We start from the raw sequence: 27,056 nt of genomic DNA on the forward strand, positions 1-27,056 counted from the left end.
AATATTGACTTTACGTCAAAATTTTACTTGTTTTACATTGGAACTTTTTTTTAATGTAGCTAAAGATTGATTTGGGAAATACATTTTTGAGAGTATTATATTCAAAAGTCTAGTCAGTGAGAACATAAGAAGATATAATTAATTCATAACGAAACATGCAGATCAAAAAAATCCAGCAAAAACATTAATACGTTTATTGTCACTCAAGATGGAATTGAGATCAAATGGCAAACTGCTAATAATTCTTATTTCTGAATCATTAATATGAGCTATTTTCTCTCAGAACAAGCAAAAAAAGTAGAATAATTCTAGACAATCTCAAATTTTCTAGGTTACTAGATACCCGTTTCATGCATGTTTTTTCTGTCAAGAGAAAGATAAAATCTGAATGCCTCATTCCAAAGAAGATTCAGGACAACTTACATTAATAGAAACTAAAAGTTCATTTTAAAAGAGTAGAAGCTATCAAGGTAAAGAAAAAAGGGAGATAATTAGATGAAGCTAGGGGGATGTGACGCATGAGGTAAGGATCATGATTCATTCAGACAAAAAGCACATAGATTTTATTCATTCTTCTCTTCATCCTTTAAGGTATTCCTGAATTAATCAACGGTAGTAGATCTAATGCTCATGGTTCATTTCTTACAGTTTGAAAAAAGAAATTCTTAAATAGATTGGCAGGTGGTCTTTATGATTACTTCCAACATTACAATTCTGTGAGGCAGGCCAACTCTGAAGGCAAGTGCAATTAACACCTATCTATGAAATGTGCTATGAAGAAGGACTTTCTGTTCCAAATAGCTTTCCTCTACTCCAAAATTTCCTTCTCCCTGACTTGGCCTACATTGTGGAAGCCATCTAATATTTAGTAATTCACAAAGCCTTAATTGAGAAGTAGGAGATTAAGAGAATTAAGAGCCCTGCTAAGTGCATACCTTTGATTTAGAAAGATAATGCTCATTACCAATTTAGCACTGTTATTTATTAACTTTAACTCAAGTCACACACCATCAGAGTGCTCAGTGAGATGCTTCCTGACACTACCCTACCAATTTCAGTTGCTTCAGTGAGCCACTGACAAGCTTGGTGCAATGGGTCATAGAAGTACCCACTTATCACTTCCAACCAGTTGAGACATCTTAATAATGTGATTAAATATTTTTATATGAACCAATATTTTGATGAAGCTAGTGAAAATGTTTAGCATGTATCCTTGTATGAATCTCCACCGAAGTTAGTTATAGACTCAGTATATTCTGATTCTTCAGATCCATGTAGTATATTATATTTGATTTGATGCATTAAATTTTAAGGAGATCATCACAAACTAAAGTATAAACTGAGGGAAGTGGTGAGGAGAATAAGTAAAAAATGTGTCTAAAAATATTGAAAAGATTTGGGATGGCAAAAATGCAACATTTGTGAATCTAATCACTATTAGCAATGGTTAAAGATAATCTTTTGGGCGAGGAAATTTATTTCTTCTCTNGAAGTGGTGAGGAGAATAAGTAAAAAATGTGTCTAAAAATATTGAAATATTTGGGATGGCAAAAATGTACCATTTGTGAATCTAATCACTATTAGCAATGGTTAAAGATAATCTTTTGGGCGAGGAAATTTATTTCTTCTCTGCTCTTCTACAGAAAAGTGAAAGAATAAAGATGAGTAAGTGAAAATAAAAGAAATATCCATTTTGTATCAATTTTAAAGCATTTTTTTACCATATAGAACCACCTAACAATGGAAAGGGTTGCTTTATAAAGCTATGCCCTTCTTGTCATTGAAAGTGTTCAAGCAGAGTCTGAATTATCATCCATTCCATGATTCATTCACTTAATAAATATTTATGGAGGGCTTATTATGTTCAAGGCACTGTGCTGAGACTACGGGAAAGGCAAAGATGAATCAGACTGAATTCTTCCCCAGTAGTAGAGCTACGACTTGAACTGAATAATTAGAATACAAGGTGAGAAAGGAAAAGTGCCCTAGGAGACATACAGATAATTTTGTATAGGAATGCAAAAGAGGGAGGCATGATTTTCAGTTCATGGATATTGGAGGAGTGTTCTCTTCTCCTCTACAATCCATTCTCTACAGAGCAGCAGGAAATCAGGTCATATTATACTCCTGATCAAAACACTTAAACAATTTTTCATTGCACGTGTTATAAACCCAGAGCCATCACATTGGCTTCTAAGGTCAGATGCGATCTGGCTTCTGCCTCCGTTCCCACCCTCATGTGCACCAGCCACAATAGTGTTTCCGTTTCTGGAACACCCCAAGCATTCATCCTCAAGCTTTTTTTGTCAGTTCATCTGCTGAATGCACTGCTCCCAGACTTTAGTTTCATTGACAGTGTCTTATTTTCCAATTTCAGCTCCCATGTCATTTCTTCCATGAGGCTGTCCTTGGGCACAACATCTAAATTAGCTGTCGGGGGTTTCTTTTATCCTCCATCTCTCCATACCCATCATCATTTTATTTTCTTCCTAGTACTATCAAAATCTGAAACTGTCCTTTCTTTTGCCCATTTATTTATAAGTTGCCTATTATCTGTCTGTCTCAACTAGAATGTAGCAAGAGTGAGGATTTGTCCATCTTATTTGTGGTTGTGTCTCCAGCATGCAGATTAGAACAATACCTAACATGCCGTAGGCATACAATAAATACTTCTTGAAGGCTTACTGAATAAAGAGTTTCTTGCGCAGGGTGAATGTTTAGACAAGAATCTTTAACTCCTTCCAACTCTGATACCTTATAATATCAATGTTCTATGCTAATTCCTCTCAGCTGGATTAGCGATTTTATCACACCTGGGATTTCGGTCTTTGTTTTTCTTTTTCTTTACAGATACTCTTTCCAACTTTCCAGCTCAAATGAATGCATGTGTTTCAGTGATTCTTTTCTCTTTCTGAAAAATGATTAAATTTTTAAAAAGAAATTCCTAAAATCTCTACTAACTGGTCATACATTTTACATGTTATTTCAGTATCATTTTGCTCCTGTTTCATAGATGTTGGGTCACCTATGCCAATTGAAATAAAATGCACACTACATATGTCACTTCTCAGTAGCCCCATTAAAAAAGGTAAAAAAAAAAAAAGTGAATTTAATTTTAATAATATACTTTAATTTAATCTAAAATATTATTTCAACATGTAGCAAAGTAAAAATTATTCATGAGGGGTACCTGGGTGGCTCAGTCACTTAAGCGTCTGGCTCTTGATTTTGGCTCAGGTCCTGACCTCAGGGTCATCAAATCCAGCCCCGCCTTAGCCTCCGTGCCCTCAGCATGGAGTCCACTTGCTCCTCTCCCTCCACTACAACTCCCAGCTCCCTCCCTATCTCTCTCTCTAAAATAATAAATATATAAAATCTTTAAAAAAATTCTTCATGATATATTGTACATACAATAAAGTATTTAATGGCAAATTATTTTATACTGCTAAAGTATTAAAATTGAAAGTTATTAAAATTAAATAAAATTTAAAATTCAGTTCCTTTGTCACACTAGCTACATTTTAAATGCGCAAGTAACCACATATTGCTAGTGGTTACATGTGGGTCAGCATACAACTACACAGCTAAATGGTAGATGCCCTGGTACAGGAACCATCTCTTCAACAGCGTACTTCATTTGTTGGATAGGTAAATTAATAAATAAGACGTTATTTAGTTTTTAATAAACAAATGAGAAAACATAAATGAAAAACATAGATGAATCATTTGTACTGTTTCTCCAAATAAGTCTTTAGTTACTGATTTTGCCAGGAAATGGCATTAATAATAGCAAAAACAGCACTGGAAAATAAAAATGCTAGTGTAATTAATGAATGTCATGAGACTATGCTGTTGTGGTCAGAATAAGTACTCCGTATGCCTTAAGCAAATTTAATCATAGGGAGAGTTAACTCAGGGCTATCCTGAGCTTCTCAAGATTTTGCTTCCTCACACATGCTAAGAGCTCTGTTAAACATAGAGGAGCAGCTGGAGAAACCCTTTATAATAAGGGCAAGCTATTACCCACTCATGCAGCCTTGCATTTCATATGAGCCTCTATTATGAAAACCAAGTCATAAAATAAATCTGTTCATTCATATACACGTACATGTATACATCAGTAGAAGAGGAAATGAAGAAAAGGAAAATGAAAGTAGAAAAATAAATGGAAAATGAAATTTTAAAGGAAATTAATGAAATATTTTAAAACCTAATTAAATAACCATAAGAATTTCAACACAAAAAAGCTTAAATATGGTTGATTATTTTAAGTCATGAAAAATTTGAATCATCAATATAAAAACGTTAAAATTTTCTAAAAACTTGAGAGTAATATAGAATAAAACCTAAGATTATGGAAAAAACTAAAAAAGCTAACCAATGAAAATAGACTTATTTCTATCCTAATAACAGTAGTTACTATTTATCAGGCACACACCATATGCCTGACACTTTGCTGGATGTATTAGGCTTTTAGCTTCTCTTTTCACAGCCAACCCTGGGTAATGTCCTCATTTTTTTTTTTTAAGATTTATTAATTTGAGAGAAAGAGAGAGAGCACGAGTGGGGGAGGGGTCAAGGGGCAGAGGGAGAGGGAGAAATAGACTTCCCACTGAGCAGGGAGCCCAAGGCACAGGGATGAGCCCAGGACTGTGAGATTATGACCTGAGCCGAAGGCAGGCGCATAACAAACTGAGCCACCCAGGCGCCCCAACAATGTCCTCATTTATGAGGTGTAGAATTACCTGCAATTCACACTGCTAGTAAGTGGAAGAGCTAAAATTGGGAGGTGAGGATATTCAGTATGGTTCCTATTTTAAATGTTTTCTTAAAGGGTGGCTAGGCTCTGAAAGAAGTAGAAATGAGGACTTCTATGATAAGAAAAAATAAATTCTACCCTCATAGCCCTGTCCACACATAGGGACAGTGCTTAGCTCATAGCATCCATGGTGAAGAGGTAAGCTCTGGTCCGAAAGAGATTCTTACTCTCCTCTGAGGCTCCCTGGGAGCATAAAGATATGTGAGTGCTGAATTCATGTGAGATTATTCATGGAGACAAGTGGAGGTGGAGAGGGATCTCCTGAATCCCGCCATATTCAGGAACCCGAATCCGAGGGGGTGGCCATACCATGTTCCTGCCAGTGTCATTGGGACAGAATTTCCTGAGTACCAATATGCAACACAAACTGAACTCTTTTTGATGGATTTTTTTTTTTTTTACTATTCCACATTAAATTTTTTAAAAAAATGAAGAGGAAGGCAGATTAATCAAGATACATAAGCCACAGCCTGTCAGGAAAGGAAGAGAACAAAACATTAGCTATCCTTAGAGAAAATTGATTGAAATGGCAAAATCATCTCAGACACAAAATGCACACCCAAAAATATTTTAAAACAACCATGATATTTAGTCAAAGTAAAATTAGGCCCCAAATGATCACTTAGATTTACTTTTTCAAAGTGTTTTCATCATTTTATAGCCTATTTAATAGTAGTCTTTAAGGCCTTTTTTTTTTTTAATCTTGGTTCTTTTCCATGTTATTCCATAACAATTTTTTTTTTTTCTTCAGTGAGTTTTTGGGTTTTCTTCCTGAATACTTTCCTGGGATTTTTTTCCTCCTACCTATCCTCCCACATACACTAACTTAAATTGTGTCCCATGTCTTCTAGATAAACATCAAATTAATCTTGAAATCTCTAATTCTAGGAATGACATGGATAAAGACTAAGAATGCTCTGTGAGTGATGGGTCTGCCTTCCAGCAGCTCAGATACCACCAGAAAAGGATTCATATGTAACAAGGATCCTAATGTGCCTCTTTGGTCTTCGTCTAAAGTTTCTATTGTTTTTCCACTTGTTTCTCCAGCTGCTCCTCTGACTATGTTTAACAGAGCTCTTAGCATGTGTGAGGAAGCAAAATCTTGAGAAGCTCAGGATAGAACAGGAAGTGTTCTATCAAATTTTTACCCTCTTTTGCATCATTTTATCTGTCTCCCAAATAAATTAAATCTGTGGCTTCATATAAAGAACACTGCTCTAAGGAAGAGGGTGGGGTGAATTGTAGTCTGATTTCTATAAGAATGTTGCTGATGAGACCCCTCCAGTCACATCAGGGACTCTCAAGTTTTTTGCCTCAATCTTCACTAGAAACACAATTTGAAATAAAATCTTCAAACTGTTTTTTGGAAATGGGCAGGATATAAATTATAAATGAACTCAAAACAACTCATGAAAAAAATAAGCCAAACTCTTAGAAATTGTAAAATGAAATCCTTTTTTTTTTTTCTGTGAAATGAAATTCTAAAGTACCCATAGCTCATTTCCCCCTTCGTAAACTGAGAAAGCTGGTTCTCCCAGACTACACTGCATCAGACTAGAAGTGACTCTGCCAAGATAACCACTTTGAAGCCTTGATCTGAAGTCATCTACTGACTTCTACCTGTGATTTTAAACAGCTCAAAATTTTGATATAAAAACTGAACAGCAATTTATAAGTACTTGGGTGTGAATATATCTTCTATGTGCATAGTCTCCATGGACCAGAGGGGAAAAAAAGGGGGAGGTATGGGAGGTCTCCCTGGGCTTCCTTCTCATCCCTCTGCCCCATCTTCAAATACAGCAAGACAGCTTTCCCCTCTTCTGCCCCATCCCTTACCCTGCTATGTAGTTTTCCACTGAAGAGTCTGTGGGTATTCTTTAACTTCCTATTCTCCCTAAGCTTCCTCCAACTACTCACAAAGCCCTTTACCAGGGTGTTTAGCCACGTGTCCTCCAAACATGTCCTTCGACAAGGTTGTTCTGTTCCTCCCTGACACAGGCCTTTACTCTAAGTCCTGCCATATAAAGTGACTTCTAAGCAGTAGATAAGCACTAAATATTATCAGAGGGAGTATTATCATACTTTGTGTTTGAAATCGTAAAATCTTATCTTTGTTTTCTCACGAGAGCACCATTATCTCCATTTCCCACAAGGGGAAACAGACCCGGAAAGGTCGAGGGACGCCTCCTTCAAGTCGGTAGCGAGCTTGGGCCTGGTGCTTCTATGCTTCAACTCCATTATGTTCTCCGGTTAGCCCATGTGCCGGTCATTAAATATTCTTTCATTCAAGAATTATTTACTCTTTCTTCCAGATCGTTAATAAAGACATTAAACAAAACCAGACCTCCAGCTGACCCTATAGTCAACACGTTGCCCTGAATCATTAGGACTTGTCTTCCAGCCAGTTCTCAGTCCATGTGACAGAGCACACAGCAAAGCCAATGCTAATGAGGTTGGCAAATAAGATTTATCGAGAAACTCTATCAAATACATTACAAAAATATAAATATATGTGTGTTAAGGTACATTCATTGTGCTCACGGTTTTAATTCTATTGAGAATGCCATCAAGCCTGTCTGGCACTCTTCGTTTTGGTAAATCTACTCTTTTATAGCAGAGCTCTTTTAGCGTTTGATTCCGTTATCCTCTCAGTGTTTCAATCTTAACAGTGATGCTGTTATTTTTTTTTTAAGGATTTATTTCACAATGGGAATGCAAGTACAGATTCCTTATTCCAAGATGATTATTAGGAAAATTCATTATGATTAATCCCAGGGAAGAACAGGGCCAAAGAGAATTGTGGACATCTTAGTAAGTGCCTCTGGCCCTGAATGAGGATTTCTGATTTCCAGACCTCCTCCCTAGCACTAGACAACGTGGTTTCAGGGCCAAAATGATGACACCTGAGAAAGAACTCAGAGAACTGTGCTTGTAAGTGTGTCCTCCAAGCTGAGCACCTCGCATTCGCATGTCTGATTTTTACGCTGGATTTTCTATGGCTCTACTCCATTACGTTCCTTTTCTTGTCCTAGAATTCCTTGTACTGAACTGCTGCATGTTAACCTTTGCTGATACACTGTAAAACTTTACCTACATATTTTCTACCTGTTTAAGCAACTTGTTTCATAGAATTCTTCTGTCTCTTAGTGAAAATTTGAAATGGCATGAAAGGCAAGGAAATTCCATTTAAACCAAAGTCAAAGTAGTCTCCCAAAGACTATCCCAAAGCATATTTTATATGAATAGAAATTGGGTCACCTAGGAATTAAATTAACAACCACCATATTTCCCTAACCACAATTGCATAACCTTATGTCCAGGATATTCACAGCTGAGGACTTTGCCAGTGACTTGCCAGAAAACACGATGCACATACAGTTTTTGGCCTGCCTTTAAAAAGGTCCCTTCTGGGCGGGCTTTCTGTTTTCACTCTTGGCTTGAGCCATTTCCCCGGGACCATACACCATACATACATTCCAAGTAATGTGAGTTTTAAAATTGCAATATCCATTAACTAAATGATTATACTAGGAAGTAATAACTAATTTTAAATGTAGATATCACATATAAAGCTCTCTGCCAGTTAAGGGCACTACTCTTTGGAGTGAGAGCAAGGATGTTTTTAGCATTTTGATTTTTTTTTTTATTACAAATGTATGGTATTTAAAGGGGTTCGAGACTTGCGTGGGAGGGAGATGAATACACTTTAGCACACGGGCTAAAGAGATTTCCCAACTTTCACTATATTTTTTGAAATATATACAGAAGGGCCATTTTATACATAAAATACTATGAATTCATTTCTGTATGATAATTGTAAGAATTGCTACAATTATAAGTGCTGTTTAGTCATATCAATCAATATGAAATATTTACATGCAAGAATAATGCATGATTCCGATTTGAAGAGTTGCTTGTGGGGTCCTGTTCCATCTGTTGAGCTCACTTTTTGCCTGAGGGACATCCTGCACAGACAAGTTTACAGTTGTCCTGGACTGAAAGACCAGGGTGCTTTATTATTAGCAACAAACGTATGCGTGTTCTCCTTTACGGATATCAGCTGCTACAAGAACAAACTTGCAAAGCTTTTTCTGGGGTTACTCCTACGTGGCAGTGCAATAGCTTTCTCCAAACTGATTCTTTTGAGTGATATTACATCATCATTTTTATTAATTGTTGAGATATAGAAAATGAATATTCATATAACTATTCTAAATGCAAACATGAAAGTTATTTCATAGAAATTGATAATATCAAGATCCAATTCAGAATGTAATTTACGTTCTTAAGTAACGTGATTTCACTATCGATTAATATTTGTTTACAAGTTTCATAAGAGTATGACATGGAAAGAAAAGTGACTCACATTTCATATATTGTGAGTAGAACTATCTTATGAAATACTAAGTGCTGATATTTTTTAGCATTTCCAAGGTTTTGCTCTGTGCTAAGTACATTACGTACAAATCTTGTATCATTTCATCGCCAGCCACCAATCTCTGAGGCAAAATCTCTAGTATCTCCATTTTGCAGATGAGGAGTATAAAGCACAGAGGGTATAAGTAATTTATCCAAAGTACACAGCCAGAAAGCAGAATCTGGACACAGGCAGTCCTACACAGAGCTCTTGCTTTTGAACTCATGCTGCCAGAAAGTAAGGTAGGTTAGTGGTTCTCAGACTTGGGTAGAGGTCAGAGTCACATGATTGCTGGGCCACACCACCAGAGTTTCTGGGACAGCCGGTCCGGTCTGAGGCCTGAGAATTTGCATTTCTATCAAGCTCGCAGGTGATGTGATGCTGCTGTCTTGAGGACCACACTTTGAAAACCACAGAAGTGGATGACTCGAAGTCAGAGCAGCTGAGATGTGCTGCGGAGATTTCAGGAGCTGGAGATGCTCCCGTGTGACTGCAGAGAAAAGGGGGCAATCGGACGCTAAGGGAGAGAGCAAAGCAGGAGTTTCAGGAAGAGGAAGGCTGAGGAAGAGGAGCACAGGAGCTAGGGGGCTGCGTCAGTCAGTGTGCGAGTCTGTGGTCAGGAAGAGAGGGCAGGTGGAAAATCCCGCCGTGAAAATAGATGTCAAATCCAAAGAGGGAACTTTAAAAAGGAACACTGAAAGTGCCACAGTAATTTCTACTTTAAAACTCAACCTTGGGAAGATAGTTGACTTTTCTAAAGCATAAGGATATAGCAAATAGCAGACAGTAGTAGCAAAGGCGTCAATCTGGGAGACAGAAACTGACACTCAGCCCTAAACTGCTGGCGATCCTGTGGCAGCCACTTTGCCTCTCCGGGCCTCAGTCCCCTAGATCTTCATCTTACTTATTCCGGTTCATCTCTAGAGTCCTTTCTTGTTTTAATGGTCTGAGTTTCAGTTCATGGGGATACTGGGTTATGACTCGCCAGTATATTTGCTTTACAAATCTGCCTCGTTCTTTCATCTACGTTGCTTATAAATTGATCATGCCATTACCCAGTCTGAGTTAGACTGGAGAAGTATGAACTTATTAATGATTGTTTACTAAAAGGGGTGACATTTACATTTGTCTCTGGTTTTGGTTTGAGTCTTTAGATAGCACTGCAGTTAAACTGATTTATTTTTAGCAGCCTGAAAAGAGAGGATTGCCTAATGTTTGTTGCCTTTTGGGCCTGCCTTCTATGTAGAAGTCTGGGGAAGCCATCGATACAGTCAGCGAGAGAAATGAGGTGCTCCGAGCTTGTTTTCTTGGTTATAATTAATGGAGGCCACTCAGGGACATGTAACATTTACTTTCAAATTAAGATGGTGTGCACCATCTCTTGCCCACACAATTCTTTCTATTAAAGCGTCGAGGCACTTTTTAAAAGCAGTAGGCAAGGGGTTTATGTCCATGCCCGGGTCTCAGAAGGATTTAAGAGGGAGATGTTCCAGACCAAGAGACCCACGGAGAAACACCAGTGTGCTTGTGTTCCTCTTACCATCACCCTGTAGATGTCCTCTTCTCACCCAAGGTGGACCAGTAATCTTTCAGTCTCTATTCCTGTACTATTTTTTTTAAGTTTTTTTTTTTTTTATTTGATAGAGAGAGACAACGAGAGAGGGAACATAAGCAAGGGGAGTGGGAGAGGGAGAAGCAGGCTTTCCGTTGAGCCGGGAGCCCAATGTAGGGCTTGATCCCAGGGCCCTGAGATCATGACCTGAGCTGAAGGCAGATGCTTCACAGCTGAGCCACCCAGGTGCCCCTATTCCTGTACTATTTTGACCCAAAAAAGTGTGTGACAAGGGGGCTTGAGCCTGCCTTTGCACTTCTCAATCGTAGCCTCCTTTCTCCAGCTGTATGTTCACCTTCTAATGTGTAGTAGGGAATCAGGATGGCAATTTGGGGATACTTTTTATGGTACAGGGAGTTTATAGTACTTTTCATATACCCATTTTTCAAGTATTAAAAACTGTGATCCACAAGACAGAAAGTGGCTTCTCTGGATCACCCAGTGAAAGAGTAACAGAAGCTGACCTAGAGCCTGCGTCAGTTTGCGCCAAGAGATCCTGTGGCATACCACGTGTCTCAGACCTTGCTACCACGTTTTCCTGTTGTGTTTATTTCCCACTTGTACACACACACACACACACACACTCACACATGCTTTCACTTTCACCTGCTCATGGTCATTCACTTACTTCTTTGCTCTCACACTCAGACACACTCATCGTCAGCACACACACTGCCTCCCACATACTCCCTCGCTGTCATGCCCCCGGAACTCCAAGACTCGTGTAACTTGAGGAGCGCTGGAACGTTCGCTTCCCCATGCGGCTGCTGTTGGACGCCCGGCTCGTTCCCACAGATTCCTTTTGTTGAATCGACGTGATCCATGTGCGGTTTGAGACCTCACGTGAACATCCAGCCAGAGGTTCAAGCCAGGCCTTGGCCTGCATGGGAGTTCCCCGTGGAGGCTCCGACTCCTGTTTTTGTGTGTGTGCCAGATTAGGTGGCAGTCAGTGAGAAACAGAACTTTGGAAAGAAGGCCGTCAGAAGAGGATCCAGGGACAGGATTCTAAGGTGACGTGGTCAGAAGGGAACTGTTGCCAGGGAATCAATGATTTCAAGAGTGAATTTTAAAGATAAGAATCCAGTGATTGAACAGGACCAGATTCCAGAAACAAAATCCAGGTACCTAAAAGTGAGGTGACCAAGAGGAACTAGATAGTATTGAGGTTTCTGTGGCATCAGAGGATAACTGGGAAGAGAGGTGGCTGTCCCAAAGCTCTGCACTAACCATGAGGGAAGGCGGTTTGCTTGCAGCTGGGTTTTACTGGCCTTTATCTGGTGAGCCTCTTTGCTCTGGTCTGTGACAACTTCTGACACTTAGGGTCTTCACTTCTTCCTTGGACAAAGGAGGCAAAGGGGTCTATATCCAAGTCACACAGTGGCCAAGCTTAAGGAAGACTTCGATTTTATAATTCTTTTGGGTCAGTAACTATATATCTATCCCCCTCTCCACTGCCCTGGCTGGCAGTCTGACAAGTGTCACCCAGATGAGATGGGCCTTCCCAAAGGTGCTTTGAATTCTGCTGGGCCAACAATAAATTTTCTCAGGAAAGCACCTGCCATCTGGTGTGAGAACAATCTAGAACGTGTTCTCACAACCTCCCAGAAGCTGAATATCGAGTTCATCCAGACTTGGATCTCAACGATCCTTGTACACAGCTTTTAATTAATCAACAAATTAGTCAACAATATGCAGATAGGTAGGATAATTATTTGGTACATCTATCACCTTCTGTCTTTCTGTAGCCTGTTTTATGTCTAGGCAAAGTGGGTGGCCACAGGCCCGGTGGAATTTAAGCAGTACAAGGTATGAAGGGTACTGCCTCAACTATAAATTTTGTCTCTTGTTGGGGCATAGGCATAAACTGCTTTATTCAAGGGTCTATTTCTTTACCAATAATAATGCCAGAAGTTTTTCACTCTACAAATGTGTATTTATCTTGCCATATGCTTTCCTTAAAAAAGTTCTTACTAAGAGACCACATAAACACAACAACAGAACTACCAAGTTTCAGTTCAGTTTCGTATGCCACAGCGACTTTGCAAGTATGGAGGTCTCACATTTTGACAAGAGAAGGTAGAGATGACCTCTTAGAAATAAAAAAACAAGTACCGTTTCCTAATGGAATTTGGCTTTTATTCTAAGTTGGCGTCTGGACTAATTATCCAATAAAGGCTTTATATTGTAAACCTTGAAAGGGAGAAAGAGTCTAAATAAATTTTATTTTAGGATTGACCTGCTCTCCTAATTTTTATCACCACACAAACCTTCACTTCAGGTTAAATTATGATATGGCTCTTCTTTGATCTTTCTACATCAGTTAAATCATGAGTCAGTTCTCAGTGTTTACTTTATGGTATCATGATCATGAAAATATTATAGCAGTTTTGTTTTACTATTTGGACTTTCTCAAAGAAGTTATCCTAATGCCAAATGAGTAATCGAAAACACCAAAGTGTTTTATCCGTTGTTAACATATCAATCACAAGGAAATCTGTGTGTAGGAAAATCACCTCTCTCCAAGTGAATAAAATAGCAACCAACTGTGGAATGATTTTTTTTTTTTTTTAGTTAGCATGTTAAATCTGTATAACAATCAAAAATATAAATATCATATTTTATGTAATGTTCACTGGATATAATTCTTTCCTATAGTCCCTGATAAGTTATTGTTACAACTCATGTTCACTGTTTTTATTTTGGGTTTTGTGTGTGTGTGTGTGTGTGTTGCCAAAACATATGCTACTGACCATATAAGGCAAAATTGCCCTGTGTGTAGAAAACCACATGGTAAATGCTTGCATTTCAATTAAAACCAGATCTCTTGACATCTTTATGCATCTGAGCCCTAGCCATATGAGGCTAGCTCTGTCAGCCTCCCCCACTCTTGATCAATGTAAGCACATCTATTCTTAGACTATGAAAGATGTGCCTTAGGTGCCGAGGGAAGGATTGCTGGCTTGCACAGCTGCAGCCTGGTGGGGAGTACTTTGTGTGGTCTGTGAGCACAACTTTTCTGCTTTCTTTCCCGGCTGTGCACCTCTGAGTGGGAGAAGATGCACTCCAGGCTCATCTTCCACCTTGTGTTCTCACACCAAACTGGGAGGTTCAGGAAGAGCATAGAAAAGAAGCCACACACTTGTTTGTCATAAGTTGCCTGGAAGAAGACAGAGGCCGCTAAATGAATGAATCATTCTTTGGGAGTGGCTGTACCAAGCTGATCACTCTATTTGAGTCAAAACTAAATAACTTTTGGGGAGAAAAAATCTGAAAAAAGTCAGATAGAAGATAGCAGGGGAAAAAAACAAAATAGTATTTTATTTTTATCGACTGGTGATTAATGTGGAATAGAGTCCTTTGACGACCTCCGGGGTTGTTTAAATAGTGAAAAGACATCGTTCCAGTATTTCCAAGCTAACCAAAGATAGAGTTTTGTATTTCTACACCAGATTGTGGTTTCTTATAAACAGTTTTAGCTAAAAAAACAAAAACAAAAAAAACCAACTAACCAAACAAAAAACCCTACTTTTTTAATTAAAGTCCATTGTTTCCACAATCAATCAGAGGTAATGGAAGAGTAGATGTGCAGTGAGGAATGAGGACTTTCATTTGGGATACATACAAATAGAAGAACAAGCCAAACTCTTAGTGGCAGAAACCACTCCTAACATGTTCCGTATCATCTGAAGCCTAGAACTTAACTGCCTCCTACCCTAACTCAGGCTTCTAGTATGTGTTAGACATCGTCATGAAAAGTCCCAAAATCTCCTGTTTCTTGTTTCTTTGAGGATATGACCATTATTCATTTTGTTCATTAGTCTAAAATTAAAGAGTCTAATATACAAAAAAAATCAAAATATGAAAGATAAAAAAAGGTTAAAATGTCTTCCTATTTTACTTCACTCTTTCCACAGTTTATGCTTGGGTAACATTTCAAAAGACTGTACAACCCAGTTTACCACCACTAGTACAGAGGTATTAGACTATAACACAGATTACTCTAATGATAATAAAAGTGTCTTTAGACTTAAATAGCAATCCTGGAAGAAAAATAATTCTAACTCAATTAGTTAAGTTTGCCCTGGTAGCTGAAAGTAAGTTTATTTTTGTTGGAAAACATACAACTTTTAGAAATAAGAAGTTTTATTTGCTTTTATTATTAGATGAAATCACATCCTTTAGGTTCAAGCTGTTCATTTGAAGACCACTTTTGTCTTCTTCTCGGAATAAAAATTTTTTTGGATACCCTGCACCTGTTTTCACAGCCATGACATAGTTGGAAATTTTTCTCCTGCTTAACATTAGTTGCTAAGCAGAATATATTTCAGTATGCCAGCTGTCAAATTGTCGATCAAGCAAACATTGCAAGTGTAAGGTAATCCGATAACACTTAACAGCCATTCTCTGCTATCTAGCAATCAATGCAAGGATATGTAGCCTCAGCAGAGTCATGCTTTTTATTGTGTGAAATCAGAAATGTGATGAGAAGAGTCTGAAATTTCAACATTTCCCAGGGTTTCATTGGGGTTCTTGTTTGACTCACTTAAGAGGGTTCCTCTCCAGTATCAATCGAGTAGCAATTATTTTGTAAAAACACATTTTCACTTCGTTGTACAAAAGGCTTAAATTTGTTTTCATCATTTTGGTCATCTATTCCTTCGGAATCGGAGGCAACAGGCAGTGGAGGCAAGCCATTTGTACACCCTGGTTGTAAGGGCTGCTGGGTCAGGTCTGGGAGTACAGATCTGTCAGGTGCTTCACTGCCACAGCCAGGATGGGATTACATGGAAAGCTTTCGTGTGTGAGTGTCCCTATGAGTATTTATTTTGAATGTGCGTTAAGCCATCGCTATGCAATAAAAGAGAAAGCAGACCGTAGGAAGCTGTTCCCCTTACCTTGAATCCAGAGATACCAATGTAGGGATTATACGCTGGAGCAGGACTTGTCAGAATGGAGCTTAGTGCTGTGTTTGTTATTGCCTCTCCGTTTTCCAATAGATTGCATGTGACTGTGATAAAGAAACAGTCTGTGATAGCTGAACAAAGGGGTAGTCATTCCATTTTATGTTTGAACTTCCACTCTTCTGGACAAATCAAACAAAGTGGTATCCAGCTGCTTACTTACTCCGACCATAAAGCTCTGTTTTATCATATACTTCTATGCATATCTATAAATATATTATATAAACCATTGTAATATGAGAAAGTTGAGGTTTCACTTGCATCAGAATCAGGAAATACAGGGTTAGGATTGCCAAAGTAATTTAAACTTGGACCCCCCCCTCCTCACTATCAGCAATATAATAGTGCCTTTCATTTCATGAACTCATAGTTTGTTAACATTTATATTATAGTATGAGCCTCTGGTTATGGGTGTCAGACAAGATGGAAAACGTGGGGAGAACTGTTCCTCCCTAGGATCATAGCACTTTCTAGTTTGTTGTTTTACACGATGATCCCCAGGTAGTGCAAGCTTGAGATAGCCTCACGGGTCTTTCCATTGGATGCTCCTATCCCAGTACCCATAGAACAGCATGTGTAACACTACCTCTGAGTTTAAGCAAATCACTGGACTCAGAGAAAGGCTTTGAATATCAATGAGTCTTTTTTAGTAACAATTATGGTATCTAATCACATAAGAAAGCACTCAGAAAAAAACTTGGAAAATATTTTTAAAATACAGGAAGAAAAATAATATTTTACATTTTGCTGAATGTTCTTCCTACCCTTCCAGATGCTTCTCCATTTCTATTTTCCACAATAAACATTGTATTCAAACAGCGTACAGGCCACATCTTTCAATTGTTAATATTTTATGACCATTTTTCCCCCAGAATAAATACCTTTTTACAACATGGTTGTTTAAATCTACATCTTTCATTGTATGGATGTAAAAATATTTGACTACTCCCCTATTTTTGGACTTTTTAAAAATGTGCTATTATAAATATGTCTACATCATACTAACTTTCTTCTTTTCTTTTAGAATAATTTTTTAGAAATAGATTTTTGGTTCTGTGGCAAGCCATTTTTTTATTGAAGTACAGTTGACATATAATGTTATATTAGTTTCAGGTGTACAGCATAATGATTCAACAATTCTGTGCATTACACAGTGCTCACCACAATGAGTATAGTTACCATCTGTCAGCATACAAAGTTATTACAATATTATTGACTGTATTCCCCATGCTGTACTTTTCATCCCTGTGACTTATTTATTTTATAACTAGAATTTTGTACCTCTTAATTCCCTTCACCTCTTTCGCCCATCCCCCTAATCTTCCTCCCCTCTGGCAACCACCAGTTTGTTCTCTGTAAATAGGACACTGTTTTTGGTTTTTGTTTTCATTTTTTGGATTTCACATATAAATGAAATCATATGGTATTTGTTTTTCTCTGTCTGACTTATTTCACTTGGTATAAAACCCTCTAGGTTCATCCATATTGTCACAAATGGCAAGATTTCATTCTTTTTTATGGCAGAGTAATATTCTATTTGTGTGTGTACAACATTGTGTGTGTGTATATATATATATACGTATATATATGTGTGTATATATATATATACGTATATATATATATGTATATATATATACCACATCTTCTTTATTCATTCATCTATCAGTGGACACTTAGATTGCTTCCCTACCTTGGCTACTATGAATAATGCTGCAATAACGTGGCAGGGGGGAGCATATATCTTTTCAATTAGTATTTTCCTTTTCCTTGGGTAAATGCCCAGAAGTGAAATTGCTAGATTATATGATAATTCTATTTTTAATTTTTTATGGAACCTCCACACTCTTTTCCACAGTGGCTGCCAGGCTTCCATCCCCACCAACAGTGCAGCAACGGTTCCTTTTCCTCCACATCCTCACCAACACTTGTTATTTCTTGTGTTCTGAATACTAGCCATCTGTCTGATTTCAGGTGGTATCTCACTGTGGTTTTGATTTGCATTTCCCTAATAATGAGTGATATTGAGCATCTTTTCATGTGTCTGTTGGCCATCCATTTGTCTTTTTTCGAGAAATGTCTATCAGATCGTCTGCTCATTTTTAATCAGATTACTTGGGATTTTTCTGGTGTTGAGATGTATGAGTTCTTTATATATTTTGGATATTTGCCTCTTATCAAATATATCATTTACAAATATCTTCTCCCATTCAGTAGGTTACCTTTATCTTTTGTTGATGGCTTCCTTCAATGTGCAAAAGCTTCTCGGTTTGATGTAGTCCCAAGAGTTTGTTTTTGGTTTTGTTTCTCTTGCCTGAGGAGATAGACCCAGAAAAATGTCGGTAAGGCTAATGTCAAGTGATTATGTTGGAGCAAGACAATTTTAAAGTTGAAAGCTATTGTTGTATTATCTTTCAGAAAATCTATCCTGTACCAATATATATATATCTAGCTCAATATTTCTCTAAGTATAACTGTTCGTGAAAACTTCTATGCTGTATCACTCTCTGCCTTAATATCTTGACTTCTAGACACTCACAGAAGTCCCCTTGAGTTTGTAAAGGTTTCACTGCTGCTCTAAGTGTCACTTCTCATTTCCTGCATCGAATGCTGCATATGACAGAGATGTCTCTCTTCTTTAAGCTACCGAAACTAGAAGAATTGTGCCAAAATATACAGTTTGACAAGACTACCCGTGCTCAGGTGGCACTGGTTGTACACCACCGAAGTGAGGCAGACAGGTGCGTTTTTACTTTGGTCATGGGCTGTGCCCTCCCTGACCTGCACGATGATGCACATTAGTCTATAAGCAGTGTGAAGTGGCTGTGGTATTAACGATGGCCTCCTCTCTCTCTCCCTCCCCCTCTCTGTCTCTCTCCCCTCTCCTCTTCCCCTCCCTTACCCCCCTCCCCCCCACTCCCTCTTACTGTCCTTCCCTCCTTCTCTCTCTCCCTTTCTTTCTTCTTCTGTCTCTTTTATGATGAAAGAGTCAAAAGAAGGAATGCAATCAATGAGAAAACGCTCCAGCGAAGGTAGATGACAAGCAGCTGCTGCCCAGTGCCCAAAAATGCACAGATCAGGCCCAGCCTTGTTTGCACGTGAGTTTGGATGGATCACAGCCTTTGGCATAATTATTTAAGGATAATGTTTCTTTTTTTTAAACTTGTGAATCTCTCAGTAAACGAACAGTAGAAGGGAAACTTGGTCATAAGGTGAAGCAGAAAGACTGAGTGTGTGAGCTCACCAACACAGGCACGCCTCGAGGCATATTTGTGGGGCTATTGGAAACTGATCAAACATGCAGCTGATAGGTAGCTAAAAGGTCAAGAATATAGAACATAGAAAATATAGTGCAATATTTGAGATATTTTATGACCGTGATCTTTTTATCCCTTTGGCAGAAGGTAACTGAGACACACAGATTTATAAAAGTTAGATCTTCTGATTTTTAAGTGAATGATCCATATTTCTGGTTGGGTGCCTCCATCAGCATCCCTATACATTTCTTTTTGAAAAATAGTATTTTATTTCCCTTTATCTTACATTTCAGCCACGTTCCCACATCCTTTCCTTTTTATTCACTGTGGATGGATTCCAACCCATTCACCCTGGTAAAGGAGGCAGATTTTTCAAGCTTGTAGCAACTGTTTATCACATTGCCTTTTAATGGGGTACACATTGTTGTTGGGTATTTTTGCTGCAGCACCATTTTAACCCTTACAGTGAGTGGGTCTTGAATTGGTGTGCCGTTGTCCTTTACAAACACACACACACACACACACACACACACACACGCACATTCCACATACAAAACCATGGGAAAGTTAAGGAGAGCTCCTATTGAAAGGAAAGGCTATGTTTGGGCAGGGAATATCCTGACTCAAGAAAGCCAGAGTATTCAAAGGCAGCAGTTTTCTCAGGCTCCATCTGTCTTGATGAAAATTCAGTCTCATAAAGGAACACACACACACACACACACACACACACATTCATTCACTCATACCTGCACCTGGGAATCCTAGGCACTCCATAGCCTGAAGCATCATTCCCCGGTGTAGGAAATGAAAAGGGCTCCCCTGAGAACCCTACATACTCACACCGTGTTTCAGTTTCGTTGTTTTGGTGCTGGTGGTTGGTTTCTGTTGGACCCCAGGTGCAGAGAGTCGATTTAATCACCAGTGGTCTGGACAAGACCCCTCAAATGTATGTATTTATTCCCTTTGGGCCCCATTTTCTCTCCCCCAAATAGATAACCATTCTGGTGTGCTTAATATATATCTTCTATTTGGAAGGGTACTCTGCAAAACATTTGGTGAGTGTGTGCTATCATTCTGTTAAATTTTCCAAGAGACAAAACATCTACTGTTTCTTTCAGCTTTTAAATGTTTCAAAGTGTACCTTGTGCTCTCATCTTTGTAAAAAAAAAAAAAAAAAAAGCCTCTCCATCCAATACTAGTACTGTTAGAAATGAATTAATCCCCCTGGGTGACTTTTCCGTCTAGTCCTGGTCTGCCTGCTACTCTCCTAGGACAAGTCCCACAAATCTTTGCTCCTTTCCTCCTGTTTCTCTTCCAGCACTTTACCAAAATGCAATGAAAATTATACACATTATTTGCAGGAATATTAATAAATGGATAGAATCAGGAAGTTCCAAACAGATTTTTCTTAATAAGCTTTATTTGTCCTGACTTTTTTATTTGCATGTTCTTCCGTACCCATCCCCTATATGCTATGCTTTGTAGAAAGAACCCAGACTAAGGCTTATGTGTAATCTGTATTAAGTGCTTGGGAAAACAAAGAAAAATGTTTTTTTCTTGAATCACTTCATTCTTGTTATCATATTAAGATTTAGGAAAACACATAGTAGAATATCATCAAAGCAGTTTTTAATTAAGAACCAAATTTTTAGATCTTATTTTTTTCACTTTAGCAAAATCATTGGTGTTGATGTGGTCAAACAAATCTTCACTCTAGACCTCTTTCCTTTTTGTCATAAATCCATTATTTACAGATTTAACCCTAATATGCAGATGAGGAAATTGAGACTTCAAGTCTGCTTATCCATGGCCATATGTTTTCAGAACTGAAATCTATTTTTTTAACCCTAAAGTCCATGCACTAAAATGAGTTCTCCAATAGTCTACTACCATGGTCAAAATTTGGTTTGACATTACAGGTATGCCTACATTACTCTCTAGTCTTCCTTATTTGGTTACTCTTGTCCCAATCTATGGGCCACGTGTTGTGCTGAGCATTGGAGATAGAGGGATTGGTTGGCATTGAGTCTTCTCTAGTGAGCTCAAGACCTAAGCAAAGCCAGCACGGTGTTACCTGTCTAAGCCCAGACATTCTTACTCAGGCCAAGTTCAGTAAGGTGCACACCAAGGGCATCCTCAAAGGGATAGAATGTGATAAGGAAGCCTAAACAATGATGAATACAGAACTGAAACCCTTTGTGATTTCTTACAGTAACAACTGTTTTTTCTGCAAAATGAGTCTCCCATTCCTGACTGCAGACTCACCCGATTGGTTTCTTACATATTGGACTCAATATTGGACTCAGTATGTGAGATACTAGTACACATTTATTAACCTGATTCCCCAAAATGATGATTTGGATGTTAGTATCCGGTTCCTAATTTTATAGGCATAAAAATAGTATATGAAAATATGCTTCTGATTAATAGAGGAAGACTTAGTAAAACCCATGTAATGATCTACTTGTTCTAGTCTTTGAAAAACTGTTCATTGAAGTCCATAAAGTAGCAACAGACTAAAATCAGGAAAGTGCCATTTTGAAAGCTATTTTCTAGAATTTTCTGTAGGTAACCTAGAATTTACAGCTTGTGAAGCCGCACTTTGGATTCCTCGCCTGTCTGGTGCTACCGATCAGATCCTCAAATGCTATAAGCAGCATCCTAACAAAATAGACACGATATGGAAACAAATGCTGGTCGAGAGGCCCGCTCAGGTCACCTCCAGGTCACTCATCCACATGAGCAGCATTTTATGATTTCGTTCAGCGCTGCCCTGAGGTACACATTAACTTTAACTGAAGTGAATTGCTGAAAATTTCCTCAGAAATGAGTCCAAGCAATTTCCCTTCTTTCTTCATTTATAATGTGTTGACATTAATTAGTACCTAATTCCTGGAGTGTTTTCAGGCCTCAGTGACAGACAGAAACGAACGATTTCTGAGCAGATTAGGGACATAGCCTCCTGGCGCGGGTCCAGGGGATGGCGGTACAGCCTGGCTGCTCTCAGGAGCAGGTCCTCCTCAGCCTGGCCCCCGTTCCTCATTAGGACCCAAAGATCTTAAAAAGACTACAGGAAATGGTTCTACCTAATAGTAATAATCACTTTTCATTAAGAAACTCAAGCTATTCTGAGATATTGGCTAAGATCTATGAAGAGAAAAAAGGTAGAGTCACTTAATGACCATGCATGGTGACTGAGCAAGCCAATGTTACAAGCAGGTCTGATTCCAGCACCTTCTGGCTTTATGCTGTTTTAAATTTATGTATTTCTTCATGCATCCCTGATCCCGCATCTGTGCAAGCAGCTTCTATGTTTCAATGAGAATGAGCGCTCTAAAGGATAGCTTTATGACATCAATGGGGCTGTATTTAGATTAAAGCATGGGGAGACTGGGAGAGTAATACAGGGTATTTCATGTATATTATGTCTTCATCTAATAAGGGAAGTCCGTCCTCTCTTTGGTCAGAGAGCTGTGATGTTCCTATGCTGTTACAGAACTTCACTGGAAATTGTTAGTAAGGGCTGCTGTTTGCCTTCTTTCTGGTGTGTTAAATCTTCATTTACAAACCGTATTTGATTACGAAAAAGATGGAGGTAGAGAATGAACACATTAATAGTGAACATCAGGGAAGACAACCCAAATTGTGCTTTTGAAAAGCGAGTGTGAGTACTACAGAGATCCTAATAAATGATACAACAGTGAGCAGCCTGAAGGAGTAGAAAAACAGCCAGCAACATGAACAGAACCTGAGTGAAACAGAGAAAAACTGATTGAGATTTATAACCTAGGCCCACTTGTGAAAATTAAAAAGACAAGGACACAAAAGAACACATGTTTGACAATAACACATTCAAAGATGCATAACAAACACGTTAGGTTATTTTTTGGAGGAAAGAAAGAAATAGGCATGGAAAATGGGGACAAGATAAGGAAATGGAGGGACTTGCCCCAGAAAGAGTAATTATAATGAGCTATGAGATAGGGGATGTGATCAGCTCGACTCTACACCTGAATATTTTTTTTTAAGATTTTGTTTATTTATTTGACAGAGAGACAGCTAGAGAGGGAACACAAACAGGATTGGGAGAGGGAGAAGCAAGCCTCCCGCCAAGCAGGGAGTCCAATGCAAGGCTCGATCCCAGGACCCTGGGATCATGACCTGAGCCAAAGGCAGACACTTAATGACTGAGCCACCCAGGCACCCCCTGAATTTTTAAAATCTATATGCATGTGTGTATGTGTGTGTGTGTGTGTGTGTCCCACTAATGTCCTAAGGAATACAGACATTAGAATTTTTAGCTCCCAGTTTTAATCCCGTGCTGTGCTTTATGAAGATATGAGACCTGTTAACCAGCACATCCCAACCTCCTTGCCATGTATGTTTGTGACTATCACTGTTCGTGGTATATTTTAAATACATAAAGCCATTATACTGCCACACTATAGAGACGCTTGTAGGAAAGAAGATTATGCCCCTGCTGTACCTGTTGCCTTCTCAGATGTGATCCAGGAAAAGCACAACGTTCATGCAGTAACAGAAAGAAGCAAGTCTCTGAGTACATGTGATTTTCCTGCATTTCTTTGAGCTCTTTTAGTTTGTTACCATCTGTTAGAGGAGTATCAGCTACACTCGATCAACTTTCAGGCGAAAGTAAAATTACCTATTACAGTCCATTTTTTTCCCAGCTAAAAAACTTAGACTCACTAGTCAGAACCTATATATCTAAAGCACTGTTATTTGCAGCAAGATAGTAACGGAACAAATAGTCTCCTGTTATCCTACCTTCAGCCCACACTCCGAGGTGTGAGTGCCCATATTTAACCATAGCCTTTAAGAGTAGTCTAACATTATGAATAACTTGCCCAGAGAAGGGGGAAATAGTGACATTATTAAAGTAAGACTTCACAGCAATTGTAAAAACAGAAGCCTCCTGCAGGTTAATTTTTAAAACAATAATGGATATTTTAAGTACCAGCTTTTTGTTGTCTTTTTCACATGAAAGTTTTAATACTTTAGACCGTTTCAGATTTTATGTACCAAAATATAATGCATATAAATACACACCCATGGAGAACTTCAGCCTGAGACTTCCTTTCAGAGAAAAGACTGAGGATTGAAAATACATCAGATCTGGTTTTAAATATTTGAGCTTTTCAAGGGAATGGGAGCGTAATGGAGCCGNTTTTGCATGTAGATGTCATTTATCAAGAAAACCATCTTTTCCCCATTGTATATTCTTTTTTTTTTTTAAAGATTTTATTTATTTATTTGACAGAGATAGAGACAGCCAGCAAGNATTCCCTGAGATTGGATTTGCTTTCTCCATAGTTCATTTCAAATGGAATGAGTCAAAGAATTCATCCACTTTTTTTTTTTTAGTATCATTAGACTTGTGCCTTTTTCCTAAACAAGATATATGACACAGCTATATGAATTAATAGTGACATGCGCAAAGTGAAAGAAAGTCCCAACATTACCTCCTCCCAAAATTGGGAGTTATTTAAGGGTGGACAAATAGACATCTGGGCCTTTCTCTTTCTCCTAATGTAACTTGGTATACACAGATTCTTTTCATTTAAATCACCGATTCATTCCTTTAAATCTTTATTTATAAAGGAATCCTAATTGTACAGTCAGTCAAAAAATATCTAGTAAGCCCTTACAATAGACCAACCATTGTTCTAGTCTCTAGAGGTGTGTTTTTCCCAGTGTGGTCTGTACATCACCTGCAGCTTACTTACTGGAAGTGATGCAGATAAAGTGATGACCACGCCCCATCCCACACCAATTAAATCAGATCTTGAAAGGTGGGACCCAGGAATCTAAATTGTTAAAAGTACTTCAAATTATTTTGAAAATCCCAATAAGAAAATTTAGTCCCTGTCAACAAGGCCTAATAAAAAGATGGAAACAGCAGATCCAGACTTACAGTCAATAAAATCCTAGCAATGATTTATGTTATTTCTGGGATAAGCCATTTAACTGACAATGCTCTACTGTCTGTCTCATCTTCTTCTGACATGGCAGACCCTGAAACCTCATGTCGAGTTGGTGGTATCGTAAAATGTTAGCATCTCAGCGATGGGTAGAACCTTCTTGCCAATCCACACTGCCCATGTAGCATGAGCAAAAAATATACCTTTGTTGTTTTAAGCCAGTGAGATTTGGGGGACTGTTTGTTGCTGCAGCATACCCAGTTTACCCTGACTGATGCAGATGATTCATCTTCTGTCATTTTTCCTATGCGGAGTGTTGTTATCACACATCCCTTGCTTCAAAAATAGTGTTAAAGCTTTTCCATGTACTGCCTCTCCCCCAGCTCATGCTCTCTCTTTGTATCTCTAATAAATAAATAAAATCTTTTTAAAAAATAATTTTTCCATGTGAAAATCTATGGATAGAACTTACCAAACAGAGGTAACTCCAAGAGCAAAGATCCTGTCACAGTGAACTTGCCCTGTTTGTGGAATAGAAAAAAAAAAAAAAAGGCTAATGTACCAAGAATATGGGAGCATAGGGCAAAGTGGTGGAGGAGAGAGGTAAGAGGTAGGATCAGAGAATTTGTCAGGGATCAGATTACAGAGGCTTTGTGAGCCATGATAAACACTTTAGATTTTAATCTTTGTGCAAGGGATGCCACTGGAAAATTTTAAGCAAGAAACGATACAATATGAATTACATTTCCAAAAGATCACTCTGACTGCCTGGGGGACGGTGCAGAGGAGCACAAACCATCAGAGAGAAAATGAATTTCCCGTTGAATACCCTTCTGCTTAACCTCCATCTTTGGTCCATTTTATTATTCGTGTGTCCTATGCCATAACTCAAATTTAATCTAGGTTTTATTAAAATATTATTTCTCCAAAATTGACATTAAAAAAAATGCTTGTCTTTGTGGTGGAATCCCAACAATAATTCCTGCTGCGTTTAACAAACATCTGTAAGGCATTTTTATGTGACAGACACTGTGGTACAAAGATAATTGGAGCGACATGTCAAGACCCCGTGGGGAATCTCTGCAGGGTCCCCAGCCCTTACTTCATAAGACCATTTCATCTTCTTTCCAGTGAATTCTCTGTTTGTCTTCAGCTACCATCAATCTTCTTTGTTTATAGACTTGCCTGTAAATTCCTCAACATTCTTGGTTCCTTGTCCCTCCACTCCCCCCACCCCCATGTTTAACACCGTTGACCTGACCTTGACTTCAAAGCTGTATCCTATTGGAACTATCACAGAGTTTTGGCCCTCTAGGACTCGAACCTTTTTGTTGTCACTACCCATGAGGTGGGTGGGGGTACTGTCAGGGTATGAGAATCCTAGGAAACAGTCAGATCCCCATGTTGGACTGAGCCTCACTGAGCTCTGTTGTGCTGTGACATCAGAGGAGGAAGAATTACAGTTTCTACATGCTGTCCCATTGCAGCAAGTCACCTCATCAGCACAATTCTCCCCTTTATGTGGGATGCTATAGTTAAAAAACGAAGTGCAGCATTTCCTTCAGAGTCCATAAAACCAACATTGCCGGCCAGATAGCTTGGAATAGAGAGAGGTACTGCCATTCACAGCCTATCAAAGCCAGTTTGGAAAGCCATCCCCTCAATCATTATTTGTAAATATAGACAGGCGGCCCTCACTTTGCACAGTCCCAGTATGCACCATTCAGGTACCACGGTTTAGTTAAATTACACTGATCCCTGACAACCTGGTCCTCATTTCTATTACCACAGTACATTAACTGTGAGTACTTGTATAAAGTACAAATTTTGCTCCTGGTTTTTTCGTCTATAAATCACTATGTGACTAGCAGAGGCCTATCCTGATCAGTGGCCAGTCATGTCATTTCTTTCAAAGTTCGTCAGTAATTGGTCACTGCCTGTGTTACTCAATCACATACAGGCAGCAAAGCAGGTAGTTTTGCCTCTTTGTCTCCCAGTGATAAATCCCCATGAAAATTTACAAAAATGGATAATAAGAGAGGGAACTGACCAAC

At 38.6% G+C, this 27,056-nt stretch overlaps 2 long non-coding RNA genes across 3 annotated transcripts in view; one reads left to right on the forward strand and one right to left on the reverse strand.

Moving 5' to 3' along the window:
* LOC109489700 overlaps nucleotides 1-18,115 on the reverse strand; it is a 220,235-nt gene extending 202,120 nt beyond the window's left edge. Inside the window, exons 1-2 of the long non-coding RNA XR_002142767.2 lie at nucleotides 18,029-18,115; nucleotides 15,744-15,856 (exon numbers count right to left, since the gene is read on the reverse strand). This is a non-coding gene — a long non-coding RNA (uncharacterized LOC109489700). The remainder of the gene's footprint in view (nucleotides 1-15,743; nucleotides 15,857-18,028) is intronic.
* The window catches only part of LOC117801540, a 234,376-nt gene that overhangs the window by 96,910 nt on the left and 110,410 nt on the right, over nucleotides 1-27,056 (forward strand). The gene's annotated exons all lie outside the window — the stretch shown is intronic.

Source organism: Ailuropoda melanoleuca, chromosome 3 (assembly GCF_002007445.2).
Source record: "Ailuropoda melanoleuca isolate Jingjing chromosome 3, ASM200744v2, whole genome shotgun sequence".
NCBI classification, from domain to species: domain Eukaryota; kingdom Metazoa; phylum Chordata; class Mammalia; order Carnivora; family Ursidae; genus Ailuropoda; species Ailuropoda melanoleuca.